Below are 24,655 nucleotides of genomic sequence, written 5' to 3'. Positions count from 1 at the left end.
CTCCCATAATTTGTTAGGGGGTATTTCCTTCTTTTCAATTTTCTGGGAAAGTTTGTATAGAATTGTATTATTTCTTGTTTAAAAGTTTAATTGTATCCATTTCTGAAGCCACCTCGGCATGAATTTGGATGTAGGAATGGGGGTGGGTGGGTAGGGGAATACAAGGCTTTTTACTAAAATTCAAGATATTTAACATCTATAGCTTTACTAAGGTTATTTCTTCTTAGATAGACTTTGGTAATTCTTATCAATCAATAATTTATCTCAATTTAACTATGTTAGTAATTTTTTTATCACAAAATTTGTTCAAAATTGGTCTTTATCATGTTGAGAAAATTGTTCTTAATTTTATGGGAATGTTTATTATGAATGGCTGTTAAAGTTTTTCAAATATTTTTTGGCCTCTATTGATTTAGTCTGCTAATCAAAATTATTATTATTATTGTTACTTTAACATCCATAGAATTTCTTGAGACATACCCTTTTATTATCAATATTAGTAACTTTTTTGTTCTCTATTTTATCTTCCTGGCTATTGATCTTCCAAAAAAAATAAAAAAATAAACAGGTTTTAGTTGCACTGATTTTTTTTCTTTTTTCTTTAAATTCCTATTTTATTTATTTTTGTTTTTATCATTTTTTTTCTTCTTTTTCCTAGCACTTAATTGCTCCTCTTTTTCTGCTTTCCTCAGGTGAAAACTTAGATCATTGATTTGATATCTCCTTTTCTCACATAAGAATTTGCTATACTACTTAATATTCTACAAAGTTTTAAATGTAGTTTTAATTTTTATTCAATTTAAAATTTTCCTCGTGATTCCTTCTTTGACTTATAGATTTGGTATTTAGTATTGTGTTATTTAATTGAAAAATATTTTGGAATTTTCTAGTAAACATACATTGTTTTATGTAGGCTGAAGCTCTGATAATAACTGCATACTCATTTAGGATTGCTTCACCTTCTAGATGAATGGACCCACTTTAAAATTTGTAATATCCTGCCCTGGCCAGTGTGGCACAGTTCATGAGTGTCATCTTGCACACTGAGAGGTCACTGGTTGCATTCCCTGACAGGGTACATGCCCGGGTGTGGGCTAGATCACCTGTAGGGGGTATGCAGGAGGCAGCAGATCTATGTTTATCTCTCACATCAATGTTTCTCTCTCCCTCTTCATTCCACTCTCTCAAAAAATCAATAAAAACATATTTAAAATGTTTAATATCCTTTTTATCCCTAGTAAATTTCTATTTTTAAGTCTAATTTGCCTGATATTAAAGAGGATACTCACTGTCATGTTCTTTCTCTCTTTTTTTGCTCTCTTCTCACATCTTCATCTTTTTAAAAAAATTAGCATTGTGTAGTAGTGGGAAGAAGCCATGTCTTCTTTCAAACCTTGCTTAGGGCTGATTGCGCATCTTTAAATTATAGCTACTTTCACTTTAAGCCTTAATAATATGCTTATTTAAACAGTTTTATATACTACAACAGTTTTTTGAAAATGATGAATTATTCTCTAGATTGGGGTTCAGTTGTAACTCTATAATTGGTAGTAATAACTGACTATCACATAACAAGTTACAATGTCTATGATATCATAATCAACAAATAATATGTTTAATTAATAAACACTTTCAAAAGATATGTATTTTTGTTGGAGAAAGTGTGGTAATAGGTGAAATAAAAACACAATGATGTATATAAAAATATGATTTACAAAATCATCTGTTATTCAATTCTTCCTAATAGAAAAGTTGAAGGGGTTAAGACAATGGCTAAATGTACAAGAAAGAGGAACATGTTTTAAGCAGAACTGAGAGGTCCTTTGAAAAATTATGTTTGGGTTATATAAAATCTATAAGTCTCAGAGCATTTAGTAATGCATGTGAGTGATCTTGGTAATAATAGGCTAATAGGTTGACCTTAAGAGCATAAACTATGGCTGATATACTTTATCATCCATGGTACCTACTAGAATTCTTTAGGTGGTAAGTGTTCATTGAATCTTCATTAAAGAATGAATAAAATGGAGTGTCATATAATGGCAAAGTGGGCTTTATACAAATAAAATTATTAAATATCAATATGCATGAATATTGTGTCATAGGCTAAAAATTCCTATACTTAATAAAGGTTATCTTACCATGAGATAATTCAAATCAATCTGAACAATACAAATCAATAATAGGCTTATTTAACCCAAACTATACATTGGTAAGGCACAAGTCCAGGTATTTTGTGTGCTTTCCTCAAAAGAGAAATTGGTTACAATACTGGTAGCTCTGTGAAGAAGTGGCATTAAAAGTTTTTAACCACTGGTAGGCAATATTTTAGAGATGCAATTTCCCAAATGTGTCCACATGCAACAAAAGACCATCTGAGACCTGGTCTTGGGAAATATCTATCTGCAGTGAGAAGACAAACCTCAGAGAATAAAAGGGCAATGAACATTTGTTGTTTCGCCTGACAAAATTGGGGGCTCTAGACAGAGGGCTAATTCTAGTGATTGAAACCATCTCGCAGGAATCATGTGAGTTCTTCGGTAGTTCATTGGCTGGTGGGTACAAGTGGTATCCACTTAGTTTACCTTAAGGCAGAGCCAATGGGAACAGGGACATTTGGAGGGCTTAAGCAATGGTTATTTGCCAACAATAATGAAAACATTTCAATATTTTGAACAACCAGTATAATTTTATCATAACAGATACCAGTCCTGTTTACCTGTTTGTATAGTTATATACATTTGTTAAATGTTGAGCTAAACAGAGTTAGAGAGGTGTTTTTGTTTGTTTGTTTGTTTTTTACTGTGGGAATTCTCAGAACCTGAATTGGTAGTGCACATTGTGAATCTTTCAGAAAGAAATGTGGGATTTAACTTTTTTAGAACTTACTTGGACATAAAACCTTTTTACTATAGAACACATCTTGGGATTATTGTTCTTCGAAGCTGCATTAATCAGTTCTGAAGTAGACCTATGAACTAGGGTAATTAATATTATAATCACCCTAAAATCTCTGTGACTTAACACAAAGATTTATTTCTACCTCAAACTACAGTACAAGGTAGGATTGGGCTGCTCTTCTGGGTAGCTTTATTTTACAAATAGTGACTCAGGGAACTAGACATACACCCTAAGGGTTCTCAGTGTTCTCCACTAGATCTCCTCCACCTGCCCAGCTGATGGGGAAGAAAAAAATCATGTTAGATTATGAGAAGACGTAGCATATTTTATAATATGCCCATAAAGATATTGTATATAACCTTCCCTTCAGAAAGTAGAGGCTAATATTTCTTTCCTTGAGAGTAGGCCAGAATTTGGTGACTTGCTTTTAACAAATTGAATGGGGCAGAAGAGATGATGAGTGACTTCTGAAACTAGGTCATAAAAGGCATTCAGCTTCCACCTTGCGCTCTCTCTCTCTCTCTCTCTCTCTCTCTCTCTCTTTCTTGGATCACCTTCTCTAGGAAAATTTAGTTGCTTGATGGTGAGGACCAGGTTGGCTTTAGGAGACCTGTGCCGCCTCATAAACCCCAACTTAGAAGGCCCCCATATTCATTTTAATGCTCAGTGGTGGCCATATTAAAATTATTAATGCTTTTTTAACAAAGGGCACCACATTTTCACATTGCACTGAGTCACAAAAATTAAGTATCCAGCTCTGTGGGAGGATATTCAAGCAACTTGAAGGAGAGGGACATGTGATGATGAACTATGGCTTCCCAGTGAGAAACGGAAGATTCTTACCAATAGTCGTGTCTTGGAATTGAATCCTCAAGCCCTGGTCAAGTCCTCAGATAATCAACAGTCATGCTGACACTTTGATTACAATATCATGAGAGACCTTAATCAAGAACCACCCAACTGAGCCACTTCTAGGTTTCTTACCTACAAAGAATGTAAAATAATATATGTTTATTTTTTAAACCACTCAGCTTTGGAGTAATTTTTATGCAGCAAATAGATGACAAAATAGAGGAATTTTAGAGATCGACCGTGAAAGTAGCAATCCCACATTCCATTAATAGAAGTTCAGTCACATGAATTCCACCAACTCCAAAGGTGAAAAGTCAGAACAATTTTGTGCCCTGAAAAAAAGAAGATATTGACAAGCATAGAATCATCTTCAGATGCAGTCTGCCAACAAATTTTCATTCACATGTAGTAGAATATTATTAGTTGACACAACTTGAAGTTGACAAGAGTGGACGGAGTGGAAAGAGAAAACGAGTACAAAACATCAGAGTTCAAGATCTTAAAGGTGACCCAAGGCTGGAATAAAAATACTATGTTGATTTTTTAACCAACCAACTTTTGCTAGAAATGGAAAATATCCCATAAAAATTATTATTGTCATCAATGCTTAAACACACTCTTGGATGCCTGTTGATATAACCATGGGTTTGTACTCAGAACAACTTTGGTTCCTGTGTTCAATTAGTTTTTCCATGTTAGTCCTTCATCCTGGGCAGGTTACTTAAACATCCAGATTCTTCATTTCTAAGATGGGGAAAAGATTGTTGGGGAGCTTAGGTGATATTGTATATATAGCATTTGTTACAGTGACTGGCACCTATTAAGCACTCAGCAAGTACCAATTATCCTCTTTGGGGTGATCACAGAGGCGCCTCCCTCCCCTAGATTGATCACCCTGCTTGGCTGGTGGCCTGGGGCTCCCTCTGCGGGGCGATCATGGGGTGATGGCAGGGCCCCCCAACCAATTGCATGGCACCTACCTTAGCTGCCCTGGTGCCAGTATGTGTCATAGCATGGTCGTCTGGACAGTCATTCTGCTGTTCAGTTGTTCGGTTGATTTGTATATTAGACTTTTATTATTATAGATAATAGTTATGATATACACACAAATATACTTCAAATAGAGTTAATGCTATTTAAAGAAGAAATAATTTCCTAAAAGAAGTTTGCTGTTTATGTGTCCTACTCCAATTTTTAAACTTGATCATTTTATTTTTTTTAATATGTATTTTTATTGATTTCAGAGAGCAAGAGAGGAGAGAGAGAGAGAAATACCAATGAGAGAGAATCATTGATTGGCTGCCTCCTGCACACCCCACACTGGGGATCTAGCCCGCAACCAGGGCATGTACCCTGACCAGAAATCGAACTGTGACCTCCAGGTTCATAGGTCAGTGCTCAACCACTGACCCATGCCAGCTGGGATAAACTTGGTCATTTTAGAAACAAACAAAAATGGCTCAATATTTGTCAGCTCTTTTCAAGAAAATAAATTAAGAAGGCTCTGGTCATAAACATGTGTGCCTGTGTGAACATAAAAAGAATATGCAGAGACTTGTAAAACAGTTATAAGGATTTTCATTTTATGAAAGAAATGTAAAACGTAAGTCAAAACACATAACTATTTCATTACCTCCATACCTACATTGATCTTTGCATCCTCAATAGCATTCTCTCCAAGTTTTCCATGATATGTATGTGCCTGCACATTTCAAAACCTAAAACCACCAAAAGAAAAGTGTTCTATAAATAAAGCAATTATATATTTCAGATTTAATTCCCTCTGCATTTTATAATATTGAATTCTTTATGAAGTTCCTCTTCAGAGGATAAACTGTTTGCAACGAGAAGAAAGGTAAATTCTCCTGCTAATAGCATCATATAAAGCAAGTTGCTGCACCCTTCAACACAAACTAGGAGAGCTGCTGGGTGGGGGTTGGGGTGTGGGGGGGTAAACTATTTTAAAGATCACTGTCAGTAAATAGGTATTATCTCTTCAAGTTGACACCAAGGACTTCCAAAGTCTATTTGAAACTCTGCAGTGCCTGCCCCCTCTTTCCTCCACAAGAAGGGTAAGAACTGACATATTTGGGCAAGAGGAGAGTCTGATTTAGAAAGACTTCCCTCTCTAAATTCTCTATCAGCTTCCAGGAAACAGGAAATGGGTTTTTAAAAAAACTGTGATGGAAAAATAATGATGGACCAAGCTGATTGGACAGTGGCCCTGCTTGCGATTGCTTCAATTATCCTGGCCACACTTAACTCATGTATCATCGATGCTTGTAATTGGCAGCTTCCTTTACTTCAACTCTACACATCCAATACTGTTGTCTCTTTACTTTTTTTCCCTGTTGTTTTTTTACCTCTGTTGTTTATTTTTCCCTGTGCCTCAAAGCTCTTGGGCATAGATCATACAGGCAACTAGTGTTTCTGCTGTTTTATTATAAACTCCATTTGTGAAAGTGTTAGACTCTCACTGCCCCCCACCTTTTTTTGTTTTATGTTTTCAATTGTTTTTGTCTCGCCTCATTATGTCCAAATACACATACTCCTTTTAAGAGCGCTTGTGTCTTTCCGATAGGACAAACTTGTTTCATCAGGTAGCAGCAAAAATAAGAGTTAAAAGTAAAGCTGTGTGTTCTAACATCTAGGATCTAAAGCAGCCATTTTCTTATTCTACGGACTTTATTTCTGTCATTCATTTTAACAAGTGATGAAGTTTGAAGCCAGGACAACTTCTGGACAAGGACCTTTAGCTAGCATGGGACAAAGATTAGTCACTTCTCTTCATTCTCCTGGTAGGCTCTTCAGAGAATATTTTTAACCTTCCTCTCTCAAAACACAGACTTTTGAACAGTTATTTTCCATTCCATTCTTGCCCATTGAAAGTTGAAAATCTGCTGGCAACACACTGAATTTTTTAAAGCCCCTACACTGAGTTGAGTAAATCACCAGTGCCCTCTAGTGTTCGTAATAAGCAAAACCTTGGAAACAACATTTTCAGCTTCGGTGCTTTTGTTAACACAAGGGCTAGAATCTTTTTTGTTAGGAAGAGATGTGGTTTGTTTCTATTATGTTTGGTAACCAAAGAGTTTCAGCTTTTCCGATAAATCCCCTGGAAACAAAAATGCTGCATTTTTCAGGTCAGGCAATATTTATTTCATAGTTATCTCTAAAAGCACAATGAAATGCAATTATATCATTCTTGAAGGGACTGAGAATAGGACATTTTTTTAAATAAAATAAACAATTTCAGCAAGTTTTTCTCTATATTTAAGGAAGGACAATTCCAAAAAATTAATACAGACCCATGATCCATGTCTGAAATTTAGGGTATGGGTGCGTGTGTGTTTTTTAAATCTGTCTCTAAGTAAATGTGAATGTGACCTGTGTTTACTAATAGGATTATTAATTTGATCTCTAAAAATCTACAGAAGAAAAGACAAGTTCTTCTTCTTGTCCCGGAGGGCAAATACATAAGACATTTTGAAGAGATTCCCCAGGCAAAACCATCTGTTTGAAATCACTCTACTTATACAAGCTGGTGATTCTTGGTCTCAAGGGAGGCAGATAAAAGGTTGGAATCTTTTTAAAGGGAGTACATCTTCACAGAGATCCCTCAAAACTGGAAGCATGGAGTGTTCCTCCCCACACCATGCAGCCACAGGCTCCTCTCTCCTGCACCTGCCTCGCCTCCAAGCTCAGAAGGGCTGTGTGGAGGGTGTGAGAGTCTGAACCACACCTGGACCACTGAGGTGAGCCCAGTGGTCCTTGGGGTGTTGTGTACCAGAGGCAGCAATAAGAATCATTAAATGTCAGGAGAAGTGTGACTCATAGACTCACAGGAAAACGCTGAAATTTGTTTAGTTTTGCCAGAGAGAGATGATAATGGTCAGCAAATATGTGATCCCCAAAGAAGTTGCTTTAAATGGTAGAGATAAAGGACAAAGGGGAAATTGAACTGATAAGGATGGAGTGACATTGCAAATATTCCCCAACCTTGAAATTTAGGCCATTGTGAATGTGTTCCCAAGGGAAAGGGAAGTTTAAATTTCAGGACTTAAATTCCAAGTCAGATAGAAGCAAGAATAGTCATATTCCAAGGTGTTTTGGAAATGCTAAAGTATGAAGCATTATCAGCTACAGTGGACTGACCTCTCCTAACAACTAAATTAAGCAAGAGATCCGTATGTACATTTTTTAAATAAATCTTTCCTTCTGCACTGAAATTTCTTCCTGTTATTTTTTCTTTTTCATAACCTCTTTCTCCATACATGTTTTACCTGTAAAAACCTTCTTCTTCTCCATGTGATTCATTCTCTACATCCATTTTTTTTTTCCACAGAAATTTTCCTTCCTACTCCATGCCAGTGATACCAGGACAATGTATTAGTGTCCTCAGAGGACAGTGTAGATAGCTTACAGGTTATGACAGTAGCCTGTTGTGATGAACTGAATGTTTGTGTCCTCCAATTCGCATGTCAGAACTTTAGTCCCAGTGTGACGATATTTGGAGGCACGGTGTTGGGAGAAATTGAGGTCATGAGAGTGAAGCTCTTATTATGGGTTAGTTATTCTAGACAGCAAGCTAGCTCACTTCCTGCCCTGTGAGGACACAGCAAGGTGTCACTCACGAAGAACCCCATCATGCTGGCACTCTGGGCTCAGCCTGCCAGCCTTCAGAACTGGGAGAAATAGGTGTTTGTTGCTAAAGCCACCCAATCTATGGTAATTTGTTATGGCTTGAGCTAAGATTTCCTGTGGAGCAAAGCTGCTTAGCTTAGAAAAGTTTTATAAAGCCAGGCAAATCACTCAACCTCCCTGAGCTTTGGTGTAAAAAGGGGAAAATTATACTACCAGGTGCAAGGATTAATTGAGTAAACATATAGCTCCTTAGAATAAAGTTTGGCAAAAAAGAAACATGGTTAAAATGTGAATGATTTTAAAAACCATTTTTACTACAATAATAAGAACATACCTGACATTGTGTGTGTGTGTGTGTATAGCTCCATATATACACATATGATCATATTATCATTAAACAAAAATTCTATCATATAATAATTACTCATGATGTGCAATGCATTCTATTTTATTATTTTCTGTATCTCGAAACACCTCTGATCATAACCCACTAAATAATTTTGTTTCATCATTTCTTTCCCCACAATTTGAAAATCATGTCTTAGGGTATAAGGGTTATGCTGGTGGTCTTGATCCAGCATCTAGAAGGGTTCAGAAATCTGGAGAAGGCACTGTGTGTAAATTAAATAAGAGTCCAGAGATGAAACATAATTTTGGAAGGCATTATGGTGAGTCAGAGAAGACTTAGCTAAAGGAACTAAGTTCTCCTTGTCTAAGGACCCCTTGCTTTTTATTAACACAAATTGTGCTAAGGCAAGGTAGATATACACCTCAAAGGCCAGGGTTTGGTACAAAGAAGCCCTTGTCAGATTGGTGAATTGCCTACAGCTGTTCAGGTGTTTGGCTAGTAGGAGGTAATAACATGTAGATTAAGATGCCCTTAGCTGTCTGGCAGCAAGCAATCATTTTATGCATCCTTTTCAGGTTTGGGGAAATGACCTCAGCCATTTCCAGATGATTCAGCCCTGCTGACATGCTGGAATTGGCTTCTGGCAGGGTTAGGCTAGAAAGCTTTCTGGATGTAAGAGGGGAGTAGGGTGCACAGGTATCAGACCTGGAATGCCTGACACATCTCATGGTTCTGGTATTTCTTTTTAACATTGCATGCTCACTCCCCAGCACTTTTTGTGAGAGCAGACTTTTTTTTTAACCAACAATGGTAACAGCATCTACTGCACTAATAGCAACAATAAAATTGTCACTTTGTCAGAGTTCCATGTCATAAGATAATCAAATGACAAAAAGTTTCTAGTATCCCATGAAAGATTATGTTAAAAGGAGAAATACATTCTCCAGGACCTCAGCAATGCTAAGTAGATTTACTTAACTTGAGAGCCTTTTGTGGATGCTGAATAGAAAGGTAATAGCTTCTTTACCCTCTTCCCTCCAAAAATGTACACCAACTGAACATAAGATCCCCATGACTTCTTAATCACTTTCAACCATGCATGGTGTCAGATGGACACTAGACTAATTAAGGTGATCACTTTGTAAGGCATATAAATGTCTAATCACTATGTTGTACACCTGAAACTAATATAATATTATATGTCAACTGTAATTGAAAAATACATTTTAAAAATATTTTAAAAAGATCCCCATGACTCTCTGTGTGTGTGTGACTATATATGATATCAGAATGTATAACATACAGAAAGAGTAACTATTGTTTAATAAAACATAAAAGTATGATTTTATTTAAGTATATGTTTATACCTGCATGGGTAATATAAACTGTATTGCTTATGTGGAGCATCAGAAAATAATTTTTTTAAAATTCTGTTTCAGATGATGTGACAATTCTATGGGTGGATTCCAGGAGGGCCACTAAGGATTAACTTCAATTAGTAAATAAATTGTGTCTTTTATTTCTCATTGATTTCTCTTGTTCATCCAAAATTCATAAAAACATAAAGACTAAGCAATAATATGCTCAAACAGCGGAGGTGTGCCCGCAACCAAATAAGGAAGAATCAATGAAGTAATAACAATTAAGAGCAAAAGTTAGTTATGGTGTGTGCGTGGCCTGTTGGTGCCCTGCAGAAGCTGTGGGTCAGAATGTGGGTGCCCTGGAGTGAGAAAGAGGTCCGCCCTTAGGAAAATGGTCCTCTGAAAAGGTTGAGGTCTAGTCACAGCCCTGGAAACATGTTCTGCTCTCACAGACTCAGTCTCAGGTACACAAGGCTCCAGACAAGCCCTGGCTGGGTAGCACAATTGGTTAGAACATCGTCCCAAAATGCCAAGGTTGCAGGTTCAATATCTGGTCAGGGCACATACAAAGAATCAACCAATGAATGCATAAATAAGTGGAAGAATAAAATTAGTCTCTCTCTCTCTCTCTCTCTCTCTCTCTCTCTCTCTCTCTCTCTCTCTCTGTCTCTCTCTCTCCTTCTCCCTCTCCCTTCTTCTCTCTCTCTCTCAAATCAATATGGGCAACAGTGTGGTGATTGCAGGGGTGAAAGGGGATGGGTAGAGATGGAAGAGGGTATAGAGGGAATAAAAGGTGATGTGAAAAATTAAATTAAAAAAATAAAAATATTATCATACAGTGAAAAACATCAATCAATAAAATGTTTTTTTTTTAATTTATTTTTGTAAAAGGGGAAGGAGCTAAGAGACAGCTCACATATAAACAGGAGTTCACTATAATATACGCTCTTCCATAGCTCTCTTTATTTTCATTACCCCCTGCACTGTAGACACAAAACATAATTTAATTCCATAGATGCAACTCTCTGTTGACTGTACATACCTCAAGCACTATCATTTTTCCAATCAGACCGGAGCAATTTTATGCCCTTTCCTGGAAAGTGTTTCGTGTCTCTTTGTCCAGTAAAGCAGACGCCAAGGCCTGTGATTTAAATATATAAATCCAGATGCTCTTAAAGGTCTGTCTAGTGTACTAATTACTACGGTGTCCTTCAAGTATCTTCCTGCCAGTGACTGTCACTGCTATATTCTTCATTAAAACAGAAAAAACAAAAGGGTGGGGGGTGCTTAAGCTTCTAACAAGGTCATATAACAATGACCAAATAAGCAGCTCACCTGCAAGCCTTGATGTGTATGACTTGTGCAAATCCAACCTAGGCATGGAATCATGTCTAAATAATGAATTTATGAGTTCACTCAGATTAAACAGGTGCTGGCGAATTAATAGTGTATGCTGGAATGGTGGATAGATTGTGCCAATAACATGTAAAAGTTGCCAAATCTCATGGCTTCACACACCATGAGTTTAATTTCTTGCTCACGCAGCATGCTGGAGTTGGCAGGGGTCTCTGCTCACCATAGTAGTTTCAGCATCTGAGTTAATAAGATCTGTCTCCATACACACTTCCATGATTATTGCCCACAGTCAGGGGAGGAGAGCATGTCAAATTGCTTAATGGGCACAGACCTGGAAGCAGCATACATCACGTCTGTGCATGTTAATTGGCCAGGGCAAGTCACAGTGCTACATCTCACTTCAGGGAGATGAGAAAATGCAAAACTACCCGTGTGTAGAAGGAAAATGAAAAACATTTAGTGAACAACCTCAATGGCTACCATGTTCCTCATCTTTCACATTTATTTGATGACCAACACCTGTTCATTAACAACTCATCTCAATTTCTACTTTCCATTCATTTGTTAACTTCATTTATAAGCTTATTATCCTTCAATTGGATCATAGAAAGGTCTTTAAATTCAACACAATAACCCATCCTACTTAATAATAGACAAATATGCAAATTGACCGTACCTTTGCTATGCCCGCGATTGGCCAGGAGGCGCGGGGGGGCGGGACTCAGGGTGGCCAGGGTGGCCAATTGGGCCGGTGGGATGCTGAGCTCGTGTCTCCAGCGGCAGCTCGAGCTCAGCTTCTGCGCCATAGCTGTGCTGCAGCACAGAAGGGGCCTCTGGGGCAGCAAGCTCATGTCCCACCGCGGACCATCAAAAGTGTGGGAGCTGGGTGCCTGTCCACTCAGGCACCAGGCCTTTCAGAAGCCTCCGCCAGGCTGGAGGCTTCTGAAAGGCCTGGTGCACCAGTGATCAAAAGCAAAACGTGGGAGCTGGGTGCCTGTCCGCTCAGGCACCAGGCCTTTCAGAAGCCTCCACCGCACCAGAGGCTTCTGAAAGGCCTGGTGCACCCAGAGGACAGGCACCCAGCTCCCCCGTGATCAAAAGCGAAAGCGTGTAGGGGACCCTACACATGCATAATTCAATCATGCACTGGGCCTCTAGTATTAATAATAAAAGCCCAGGGTTGTAACGACTGATCACAACCGAAGGCTAACCAACCGGAAGTCATTCCTGCAGTCAGCACTGGGTTGCCCTGGCACCCTTCATAGCCGCTGCCACATGCTGTGGTATAAAACACAGTGTGCAAGTGATCAGAAGCGCAGGCACCACCTCCATGCCACCCTGGCACTTTCATCAGTCCCACCCCGCCTGAGGCGCCCTCCCAATTTCTCTTCAGGCCTCCACCAGGGGTGCTGATCAGTCCTGCCTTTCTGATCAGCCCTGTTGATAGGGCCAGAGAGGCTGACTGGCATAGAAACTGATCAATCAGAACCAAATCTGGGTCAACTGTGAGAAGCCAATGTCTGCCTAGGAGGCAGAGCTTTTGACACTGACTGGCATAGAAACTGACCAATCAGAACCAAATTGGCCAGCAGAGGAGGGCAGTTGGGGGCGAGATCAGGCCGGCAGGGCAGGGCAGTTAGGGGTGATCAGGCAGGCAGCCAGAGGGGTTAGGGGCAATCAGGCAGGCAGGCAGGTGAGTGGTTAGGAGCCAGCGGTCCCAGATTGTGAGAGGGTTGCCCCCCCCTCCATGCACAAATTTCGTGCACTGGGCCTCTAGTATTTTATAATTGTAATATTGAATTACTCATGGACCAGCAATGTTTATACCTCTATCTTTCTTTTCACATTTCTCCATTTTTTTCCTCTCCCCGAAAATATTCCACTTACCTTTCCATAGCCCATCTCAATTTTATATTCTTTATAAATTCTTCTCAGAAACATGTACTTTCCAATTTGTGTTATATTTGGTAACACTGTGGTGCTTTTCGGTATTTGTATTTTTATTACAAGAATTTATATCTTGTTTATTGCAATTATTAATAAGCAATCATTTTATGTTTACAAGAATGTAAACTCCTTGAAAGTAGCAATCATTCTTCCAGAAGAGTTATGATAATGTATTGTCATTCCACATTTCTGTGCCTCTACCCCCATCATTTTTGTCTTTGTGTTCCTGGTGGCTAGAATACTGTCAGAACTCAATAAAATCCAAATTAATCTATTAATTTGTACAAATAAATATAATTGGCAGGCAGTCCTGATATTCAGTCTATATTAGAAATAAAAGCTATTAAAAATCATTGTAGACACAGAAATACAGCCACACAGAAAGGAACTTGTAGGGCATTCTGGCAGATTACCATTTAACCACAGTGGTTATTCAATATTCTCTTTGCTGAGCTGACTAGAATATATGTATTACACTGTGATTATTTGGATGGTGTAGGACAGATCCTTAGAAGTTTGTTCATTTCTAAGACTCTTTTAGAATGTGACTCTCTTAATACAAGTCATTGCAAAATTACTATCACTCATTTCCCCATGTTTATAACTTGATATATTCCCCGGATACAGCTTTTGTTTATATTCTACTTAGTGAGGCTACTTGCTTCCCAATAGTTCAAAGGAAAGAAGCTCAGTCTTACCCCCCACCTCTAGACTAGCAACTATAGGAATTTATTTTGAGATCAGAACCAGAAACCTTGCTCTCATTGGTCATGAATGGATTTATTTCCTGCAGAGAGGGTTAACAAGGTTATGTGTGTAGCAAGATGGAAAGTGAATGTTTGTCTACTCACTTCCTGTGTCCTGTTCTTTTAACCACTTATTATTTGCTTTAGCATCATCAGGCCACTAATGCAGTCTGTGTTTTATATAGCATTCGCTTATCTGGGTGTCCTACATACTTATGATACAAGGCATTTGAATATCAAGCTAAAGCCAAAAAAATAAAACATAATAGTTCATTCATATATCAAATTAATTACAATTACTTTGTTTATTCCAAATCCTGAGAATATTCATTCAGCTCATGTAAATATTTAAGAATTTCCACTGTAAAAGAATATAATTTCCCTGATCTACACTGTCAAATTTCAACTTAAAGTCTTATTTATGATTAAGAATAACTGTTAATGATATAATCATAAGAAGAAGGTCCTTGTGTTTGCTTATATATATATATTTTTTTCATTTCAAAACACAGATTTTGAGCAAACCAACTGAAATCTCGCTAGAGGTGACTTGTTTTTATGCTGCCATTGAGATAAATTGAGTTCCCTGTAGCTCTGTGTGGGTGTCTTTGAAATAAGATCTTAAACAATAAGCACAGATCCACACTAGAAGAAAATGAAAGATTCTTTATGACTTCTAATAGGAGGAAAGTTTTTGTCTTCCTTTTTTCCCCTTCACTAAAGCATATCCTATCCATACAATGGTTGTACAGTGATGAGCTCAGCTTCTTAGTATTGGTTCCTTCCCTCTTCAGAACCCCTTGGGGAAATACTCTAAAGAAACTGGAAACATTTGAAATTTCCCTAACAGACTGGCCATTCTGTGTTGTCAAATCTAATTTTGTAGGAACCCTGAAGGTTCACTCTCTTATATAAATGAGAATGTATAAAGTTGGCATTCTACAGGAAACTAACAATATATTGGCTGTCATTATCTTTTAGCAACTTCTTAACAGAACCTAATTTTTTCAAGTCTGTTCTTCCTCGACATGCCAAGTGGAAACTGATCTTGCCTGCCTCCACAGGTGTAACATGACGGGTTTTGGAGATAGGGGAGCATGTGGTCATGACACCAGGTCTTCACAGGACTTCTGGGAAAGGATTACTTGCTCTCAAAGAGATGATGTTGAAATCAAGAGGGGTTTTTTTCTGCCCGTGGACATTGCCACTTCCTGATGTGATCCAGGAGCTGCTATAGCAACCTGCTCACAGGAAATGAGGCCAGGGAGCTACCCTGCAAGGAAATGCAGGAATCAAGGAATCATGTCCTTGAGGATATTATTGAATTACTGATCATACTGCACCTGGGGCCTTCTCTCTTCTTATTCTGCCTTCCAGCTATGAGGGAAAAAATAAGCCCTTGCACAGTAAGGCTTTTAAAACAGATTCAGGGACAATTTATTCCTGCCTCAGTGACTCTGCCCTTACTTCTGGCTGTTGCTCATCACACAGAGAACCAAAGACAAAACTATCTTTATTTCCCATTGGTTCTATTTAAGAGTTGCCAGAAATAATACAAGAAGCCCAGTTAAATTTGAATTTCTGATGAACAAGGAATAATTATTTTAGGATAATTTTGTCTCATGCAATGTTAGCAACATACTAATACAAAAATATTCATCATCTATCTGAACTTCAAATTTAACAAGGTACCCTGTATTGTTATTTGTTCCATTTGGCAAATCCAGTTCTATTAGAATAATATTAGGAAAAAGAACTTAAAAGTTACTTCTGAATAGAGCAGTGGGAGGAAGCATGCAATAGAGGATGTGTGATTTGATTAGCAGCTATCTAATCTGATTTACAAGGCATTTGAGCATGAGGAAAGAAATATAACTCCAACTTTCACTCATAATCCTATCTAATAAAGAGAGAATATGCTAATTGACCCTCACACCATCACAAAGATGGTGGCGTCCACAGCCAATAAGAAGGGAATATGCTAATTGACTTCCCCGCCCTCAAAGATGGCGGCACACACAGCCAATAAGGAGGGACTATGTTAATTGACTGCCACGCCCTCAAAGATGGCGGTGCCCACAGCCACAAGATGGTGGCATCCAGTCCCCTCGGCCCCCTAGCCGCCCAGGGCCAGCCCGAGACACAGGCAAGCCTCGAATGGCAGCTGCCCAGCCACCCAGGGCTGACCTGAGGCATAGGCAATCCTCAGATGTCAGCTGTCCAGCCGCCCAGGGCCGCCCGAGGCTCAGGCAACGAGGGCTGGCCGCAGCTTGCACTGCAGGCAGTGGCAGCAGCAGAGATGTGATGGGGTATCACCTTCCCCTGATTGCTGGGTTGCCACCTGCCCCTGAGGGCTCCTGGACTGTGAGAGGGGGCAGGCCAGGCTGAGGTAACCTCCCTCTAGTGCATGAATTTTCATGCACCGGGCATCTAGTATAGATAATATAAATAGTCATAAACTTGTATGTGCAGAAAAACTGCATACATTACCACCAGGTGTATTGGTGGTAATGTATTGTAAATAAGCTAAAAGAAGGGGGACTTTTTCAACACCAACCCTACATTAATTTCAGCCCTTAAAAGCATACTTATCAAAGGCATTACTTTTAAACTAACTCCCATTATTTTTTTTTCAACCCAGGCTCATGTCTGTTCAGATTGATTCCAGGATTTAAGATTTCCAGATATTGCATTTAGCCTCTACATTCACTGGAAGGGATTTGTAAATTTTAATGAAAAAAAAAAATTAGGAAAAACACTAACTAGTTTACTTTATGGTAAAAGTCCATTGGAATGTGATTATTAAGTTCTGGGTTTGAGGCCCAGGAGGTAAGAATAAGAAATTGGGCACGTGTTCTCTTATTTTTGTAAAAGTTTTATGAGATTTTGAGCAACATACTTCACCTCTGGTTCTTAATGTATAAAAAGGGGAAATGACTTGTTTACTATATAGGATTTTTTGTAAGTTTTAAAGCACTTCCCAACTGAGAGATCCCAGAAAAATTAGAAATTATCATTATGAGTGCCGTACTACAATTAAAATAGGTTCCATCAAATCATCAACTAGAGAATTCTTCAAATAGTGTCACCACTGCAATCCACAAGAATTTTAACTTCTCTCATGTCTTAAGAATCCATTTTACATCATGATTTCCTTCTAAAAGAATCTATTTCTTCTGTGCAGAATCTCATTATCAAACTGTCTTATGATGTAGACCCTATCAATGGCAGGCAACGGGGTGTTATTAACCTCCTTAGTGTCTTTTCAAAGAGCAGATATGGACCTGTTTCTTCTATATTAATAACGATTTGAAAACTTGTCAAGTTTGGCAAGTGAGGATTATTTAACGTAAGTCACATTTGAAACTTTGGTTTTCTAATTTGATTACCTTGACTTTTACATTTCCTTGTAGAACTATAGATAGATTGAATGCTTTATTTAAAGCAACTCTCCTTTAAATAAATGGCAAAAATAAATGTAATGGGTTATTAAGTTCATTTTAAACCTCTGATTATGTTAAAATTAAAAATATGTATCCCCTAAAAGCCAATGGAAGCTAAGATGTTTTTGAGATTTTCTCAGAGAAGGTTTATAGAAAGAAATGTTTGTAAATTGTTAATCAGGATAAACACATTCCAATCAAACACACAGAAATTTAATTGTTCTTTAAAACTCATACTTTCAAGATGTTGTCAGAGTAAATGATTGTCTTCTAATTATACAATTGTTCTTCCTGCAGCACTTCAGTTTTTAATCAAGACTGTTATGGTATGAAGATATAGAACAGAACAAAATATCTCTATGAACATAAAAAAGTCTCTATGTTACCACAGCTATGCCTACATCACTTCCAGGACCTTTGACTCTTTTTGCACAAAGGAGACAAGTCAATACATTTGAAAAGTATTCAAGTTGAAACTTGATTGTTCTAATAGTACAATGGTATATGTCCTTTGGTCAGAAAAGATAATGAGAAAGTATGCCTTAAAATGTATTTCTGTAACACAGAAAAACTCAAATGCAATTTATTCTATTCTCATTAAATTTCCTGAATTTAATATCCAAACATATTTTGAGCTCTAGCTATGTGCCAGACAGAACATTAGCAGCTGAAGCTGGAAAAAAAATTAGGCATTGTCTCTTCTTTTTAGGGCCTTACAATAACAAATCCTCTATAATCTATGGATCTTGTCACTAGTATTGTTTCTTTGTTTGTTTGTTTGCTTTTGTTTAATTTCATTTTGTTTAATAGAAAGATCTGTAATCAACTCAATTCTGATTTTATGGCTATAAGAATAATTTTGAATTTTATGTAAAGTCATGTTGCATGAATCAGTCAGCCGTTGGCATCTAGAGCAATTCTTAAATGTTTTATGCACTTGAAGATTACATCAAGGATTAGAAATAATTTAAATGCTTAGCAGAGTTTATGGTACATAATAGATATGTCATAAATGGTTATTTTTAAAATCAAACTCACATTGGACCTATATTACAAATACATTTTTTAAAAAGCTATAGTTATAGCTGAAGGAAGAACAGATGAGTTTAAAGGTGATGGTCCTAGATAATAATAAAAAGAAAAAAATTAATTCCTTAACTCATAATAAAATAAGTTGTGGACATTTAAAAAAATTTAAAAGATGCATGCCATTGTCAGCTAGGAAATTTTTATTCAAAGGCATACATATAAGTTAAGAAGTCTTTCTTTTATATTTGAGCATTTTTTAAAAAGAGAAATAGAAAAAAAGTCATATGAAATAAAATTGTTAGAAGTATGGTACTCTAAATGAATTACATATATATATTCCATATATACTAATATATATATATATATATATATACACACACACACACACACTGAGTGGCCAGATTATTATGATCTCTGAATGCATAATAATCTGGCCACTCAGTGTATATCCTATATAATAAAAGGCTAATATGCAAACTGTCCCCTCGACCAGGAGTTCGACCAGCAGGCAGGTCTAATATATATATTAGAGGCTCAGTGCATGAATTTGTGCATGGGTGGGGTCTGGCAAGCCTGGCCAGGGGGAGGGGACATGGGCAGTTGGCCAGCCTGCCTGCTGGTCTAACTCCTGGTCGATGGGACAATTTGCATATTAGCCTTTTATTATATAGGATATACACTGAGTGGCCAGATTATTATGCATTCAGAGATCATAATAATCTGGCCACTCAGTGTATATATGGGCTGAAAGGACAGAGAAACACATGTAACACATGGAAAGAGCAGAGTAAGCAATTTAATCATTGACCACAGTGATGACATTCCAAGAAACACAATCAAGGAATCCTACAATATCCCTTCTTATTTATGCAATTTCTCTATATTATACAATCACTAATGCTGAAAATGATGATACAGAAAATATATGGCAACCACAGCTCCTTTTCCCTTCAGTTCTTCCTTATTCAGCAAGCTGAAGGGTGAATGTATTGGTAGAAAGTGCAGGTATCAAGAAGCTAAATAGAAACAGTTGAGTTCCATTTGTGAAGCATTCCCATTGTTCTGCAAAAAACAAAATACCATATGCATGTGGGAGCTACCAAATACGAATTGTATGATTTTGGTGATTCTGGATGAGTTAAATGTTCTTACTTTTGCATTTAAGACTAGCATCATACATTATACATACAAGAGTAAAAGTTATACTGAAATTAAAAAATGTTAATTTTTTAACTTAGCACAAGATTAAATAGCAAATTGTACAATAAACTTTGACAAATCAAGAAAGAAGCTGCAGGAAAAAGAAAAGTTTTACATTTTAATACTGTTAACAGCACTTTTTTATTGTTTTTTGAGGTAGTGGCATCATGTGTTCATTTTGCAACAGACCTGGAAGTTTGCCTAATCAAACCCTACCCAGTAGATGTGACACCTGTTTCATTATGTCAGAATCAAATTATTCTTTTTCTATCACAGATCACATCTTATTTGTTTTCCAATAAAATCTTATGTGGCAGTCCCTACTCTGACTTCAGGGACAATCTTATTCATCTGATTTAGCTTCAAATGTGGCACAAAGGTATAAGCAGAGAATTCATTAAAGCTCATGAATTATGTTCATTTTTGGAGCTCGCAATTTGTGTAACAATATTTAAAACCTGGATCAAATTTTGGGAAAAATAAAAACAATAATAATAATAATTATGATAACTAGTGGCCCGGTGCATGAAATTTGTGCACATTAAAAGGGGGACCCAGAGTCAAATCCCCACCCACCCACATGCATCTCAAAATCACTTGAGACCCAGAACCACACCTTCCCCCATTGGGCTAGATCCAGACCTGCCAGTCCCACCTTTGTCAAGCCCCGCTGGGCAGGGGTGTAGCCTGAGGTCCCCTGGCCCGGCGCCATGATGGGGAGCATGGCCTAAAGTCCCCAGATGGGGCAGGAGGCATGCCTTGAGGTCCCCCATCAAGCCCTTCCAGGTGGGGGACATGGCCTGAGATCCCCTGTCAAGCCCTGCTGAGTGGTAGGCATGGCCTGAGGTCCCCCGTCAAGCCCTGCTGAGTGGGGGTCAAGGCCTGAGGTCCCCCGTCAAGCCCTGCCAGGCAGGGGGGGGGGCACAGCCTCAACTTCCCCAGCCTGGCACTAGGAGGGGGGCACAGCCTCAGGACCCCCATCAAGCCCTACTGGCGGGGGGCGCAGCCTCAGGTCCCCTGCCAAATCCCACTGGGCGGGGGGCGCGGCCTGAGTTCCCCTGAGTCAGCACTGGGGGTGCACTTTGAGGTCCCCCATCAAGTCCCGCTGGGTGGGGAGCATGGCCTGAGGTCTGCTGTCAAGCCCTGCCAGGCAAGGGGTTGCAGCCTCAGGTCCCCTGGCCCAGTGCTGGGGTGGGGGGCGTGGCCTGAAGTCCCCTGTAAAGCCTCACCTGGTGGGGGGTGCTGCCTGAGGTCCCCCAGCCCAACACCATGACAGGTAGTGCACCTTGAGGTCCCCATCAAGCCCTGCCAGTGGGGGGCGTGGCCTGAGGTACCCTGGCCTGACACCAGGGCAGGGGGCACGGCCTGAGGTCCCCTGTCAAGCCCTGCCAGGTGGGGGGCGCAGCCTGAGGTCCCCTGTCAAGCCCCACGGGGGCGGGTGAAGGGGAGGGTGTAGCCTCAGGTTCCTGCTGATTGCTCGTTAAGGCTCCTTAAGGGAACTTGGCCTCTGCTGTGGGTGCAACCATCTTTGTGATGGAGTGATGGTCAATTAGCATATTCCCTCTTTATTAGATAGGATAATTATAGAGTGAATAAGCATTTATTGCATGGGAAGCTCTGAAAAACTTATTTTGTGGCCTAAGATAGGGAATACTAGGTAATGGGCATAGAGTGGGGAGCTTGAAGACGGTCTTTGATTATAACAGGACTATAATAAGAGTAGTTGCCTATTACTAAGTGTTTGCTATATGCTAGACTTTCTTCCAGGTGCTTCACCAATCTCAGTTCATTTCTTCCTTGAAGCAATGTTTTTGAGATAGGTATTTTCCCCCATTTTATAGATAAGAGAGAGGCATGGAGAAGTGGGAGTTCACATAACTCCTAAGATATGGAGCCAGGAATTAAGCTTAGTTCTCTCCGGATTCCAAACCCTGGCTTCTAAGCTCTATCCTACAATCAAGGGCACCCATTTGTTTAGAACAGCCCCAACAATTAAAATTAAGAATAATGGGTAGAAATTGTTGTGAGAAAGGTTTGCACTCAGAACCAGAGAATAACTTACTTTTAAAGCTTATGCCTTGTGAACTAACACTTACAACCTGGATCAAATCTAAGGGAAACAATCCAGAGAGATGGATGACTTAGCAGTTTGTTGCATGAGAAACCAGTGAAAGAGCAAAGCTAGCTTAGAGCTGCCAGGGAATAGAGTGCCATGTCTGTCAAGTTTATGGGCTCATTGTCACTAATACTATTAGAAACAGGCTCAGTTGCACTTTGCAAGAGTGTTTGTTAGACATGGTGATGTAGTTTAGAGGCTAAAATCAAGAATGATTTCAGACAAAGAACTTGAAATAGATTTCTATTTTAGCATTAAATAATTGTGAGGCTTTAGGAAATTACTTATCTATGAATACGTTTCCTCCTCTGTACAATAGGAAGTATAATAATACCACATGGGGTCATTGTGAAGATTGAATGAGACTATGTAGGAGGCACCTAACTCAGTGTCTTGCACAGGAGTAAATGCTCAATAGAGGAAACAATTACTATTTGTGCATACATGTGTGACAAAGGTAGGAAGGAGAAAGGATTTCTACTCTGAGTAGGAGATGAGAGAAGTTGATGTTAGTACTTTCTACAATTATGAATTTATACAGGAAATGACTCAGTATCTAAAACTGTGAATTTGGCAACCCAGAGGCTGATGTAAAATATAGATATAAATAAAGTAACTGGAATTTAAACTGGAACCCCTGACACAGGCGGAGAATAAAGGCAGAATATAAGCAGAAGACAGTATCTCAGCATGTGGGAGATGATTCTGTAACTCAGGAAGGTGAAGAAGGCCTGGAAGTTACATTTTGCTCTCAAGCCGCTCTGCCCTATATGGTAGCTACTAGAGGCATATGGCTATTTACATTTAAATTATTTTTTTTAAAATATACTGTATTTTATTGATTTTTTACAGAGAGGAAGGGAGAGGGATAGAGAGTTAGAAACATCGATCAGCTGCCTTCTGCACACCCCCTGCTGGGGATGTGCCCGCAACCAAGGTACATGCCCTTGACCGGAATCGAACCCAGGACCTTTCAGTCCGCAGGCCGACACTCTATCCACTGAGCCAAACCGGTTAGGGCAAATTATTTAAAAATAGTAAAATGAGGCCCTCCAGATCCGTGCAAGATACGATCTGAGGCGGCCCGGTTGTTACTGTGGAGCTTGTGGCAGGGTCGGGGGGCCTCCACAAAATCGGGTATCATGCCTAGGCTTAGAAGTGAGGACTTACTCCCTGGACGACAGCCCGTACTCGCGCACGGCTCTGTATGAGCTGCTCAAGGCCGCCTACTATGGCAAAGCTTCCTCTACCACCCGGACCACAACTCCGGGAGCGCCGAGGCATACGTGGTGCTGGGCAATGCCACTCTGCACCGCAAGTATGACCGCGGCCTGCTCAGCGACATGGACCTGCGCGGACCTGGCGTCCGTCCCTCCACGACGCCCTCGGCGGACTCCGGCTCGGCTTGCACCCCTTCGCCCGCCTCTCGTACCTACAGTCCTGGTCAGGCCGCGCCGGCGCCAACCGCACTATGTTCAACTTTGACGCCTTCTACCGGGCGCACTACGGAGAACAGCTGGAGCGCGAGCGCCGCCTCAGGGCCCGGCGAGAGGCCCTTCGCAAGCAGCAGGAGGATCGGGCTAAGAAGGGCTTCAGCTGGGACGGGATCCGAGACACAGCTTTAGTCGTCCTTCTCCTCACAATCTTCATCGTCATAGGCATTCGTTCTTAATCGAGAGGGAAGGGAAGGGGAGCAGCCCCCCAGCCACACCCCAGAAAAGGGCCTTTCCTGTCTTGAACCCTTCGTTTTCCACAGTCTACCTCTGCTGGGGTCAGAAGGAACCGCTCTCCCCCTTCGCTTCCCCACTCGCCCAGCTTAGCCTTTGACCTGCATGCACATGCTCGCCCTGCGTTCCAGAAAAGGGAAGCTTGTCGATGCCCAAGGAGATCCCAACATGAACAGCCCTGAAAGCCTGAGTGAAGAGTTTTCTGTAGTCCCTCGGGTGCCTGCTTCCAGAGGTTGCCTTCCTGATGTTGACAACTTCTGGAACACTGGGCTCTGGCTTTATTGGAAAGCTCTGAGCATAGAAATGTCTGCTCCTGCCCCATGTTAGTGCTATGGAGCTCTGGAACCTTGAAACGTGCAATGTGACCAATTGTTAGCTGCCAAAAAAAAAAAAAAAATTCTGAGGTGAAAAATAAATAAATAAATTATATATATATTATATATATATATATATATATATATATATATTTATATATATATACTAGAGGCCCGGTGCACGAAATTCGTGCACTGAGGGGAGTTGTCCCTCAGCCCAGCCTGTACCCTCTCCAATCTGGGACCCCTCAAGGGATGTCCGACTGCCCGTTTAGGCCCGATCCCTAGGATCGGGCCTAAACGGGCAGTCGGAAATCCCTCTCACAATCCAGGACTGCTGGCTCCCAACTGCTTGCCTGCCTGACTTCCTGATTGCCCCTAACCGCTTCTGCCTGCCAGCCTGATCACCCCCAAACCACTCTGCTGCCAGCCTGTTTGCCCCCAACTTCCCTCCTCTGCCGGCCTGGTCACCCCTAACTGCCCTCTCCTGCAGGGTTGATCACCTCCAACTGCCCTCCCTTGCAGGCCTGGTCCTTCTCAACTGCCCTCCCTTGCAGGCCGGGTGCCTCCCAACTGCCCTCTTCTGCTGGCCATCTTGTGGTGGCCATCCTGTGTCCACATGGGGGCAGGATCTTTGACCACATGGGGCCAGCTATATTGTGTGTTGCAG

The 24,655-nt window shown here is 40.0% G+C and overlaps 1 pseudogene; it reads left to right on the top strand.

Moving 5' to 3' along the window:
* Nucleotides 1–8,181: 8,181 nt before the first annotated feature.
* On the top strand, nt 8,182–23,942 carry LOC103301234 (dnaJ homolog subfamily C member 30, mitochondrial-like; annotated as a pseudogene).
* The last annotated feature ends 713 nt before the right edge of the window (nt 23,943–24,655 follow it).

The sequence above is a fragment of the Eptesicus fuscus genome, chromosome 3 (genome assembly GCF_027574615.1).
Source record: "Eptesicus fuscus isolate TK198812 chromosome 3, DD_ASM_mEF_20220401, whole genome shotgun sequence".
Classification (NCBI taxonomy): Eukaryota; Metazoa; Chordata; class Mammalia; order Chiroptera; family Vespertilionidae; genus Eptesicus; species Eptesicus fuscus.
This window is presented reverse-complemented; position numbering and strand designations above follow the sequence as displayed.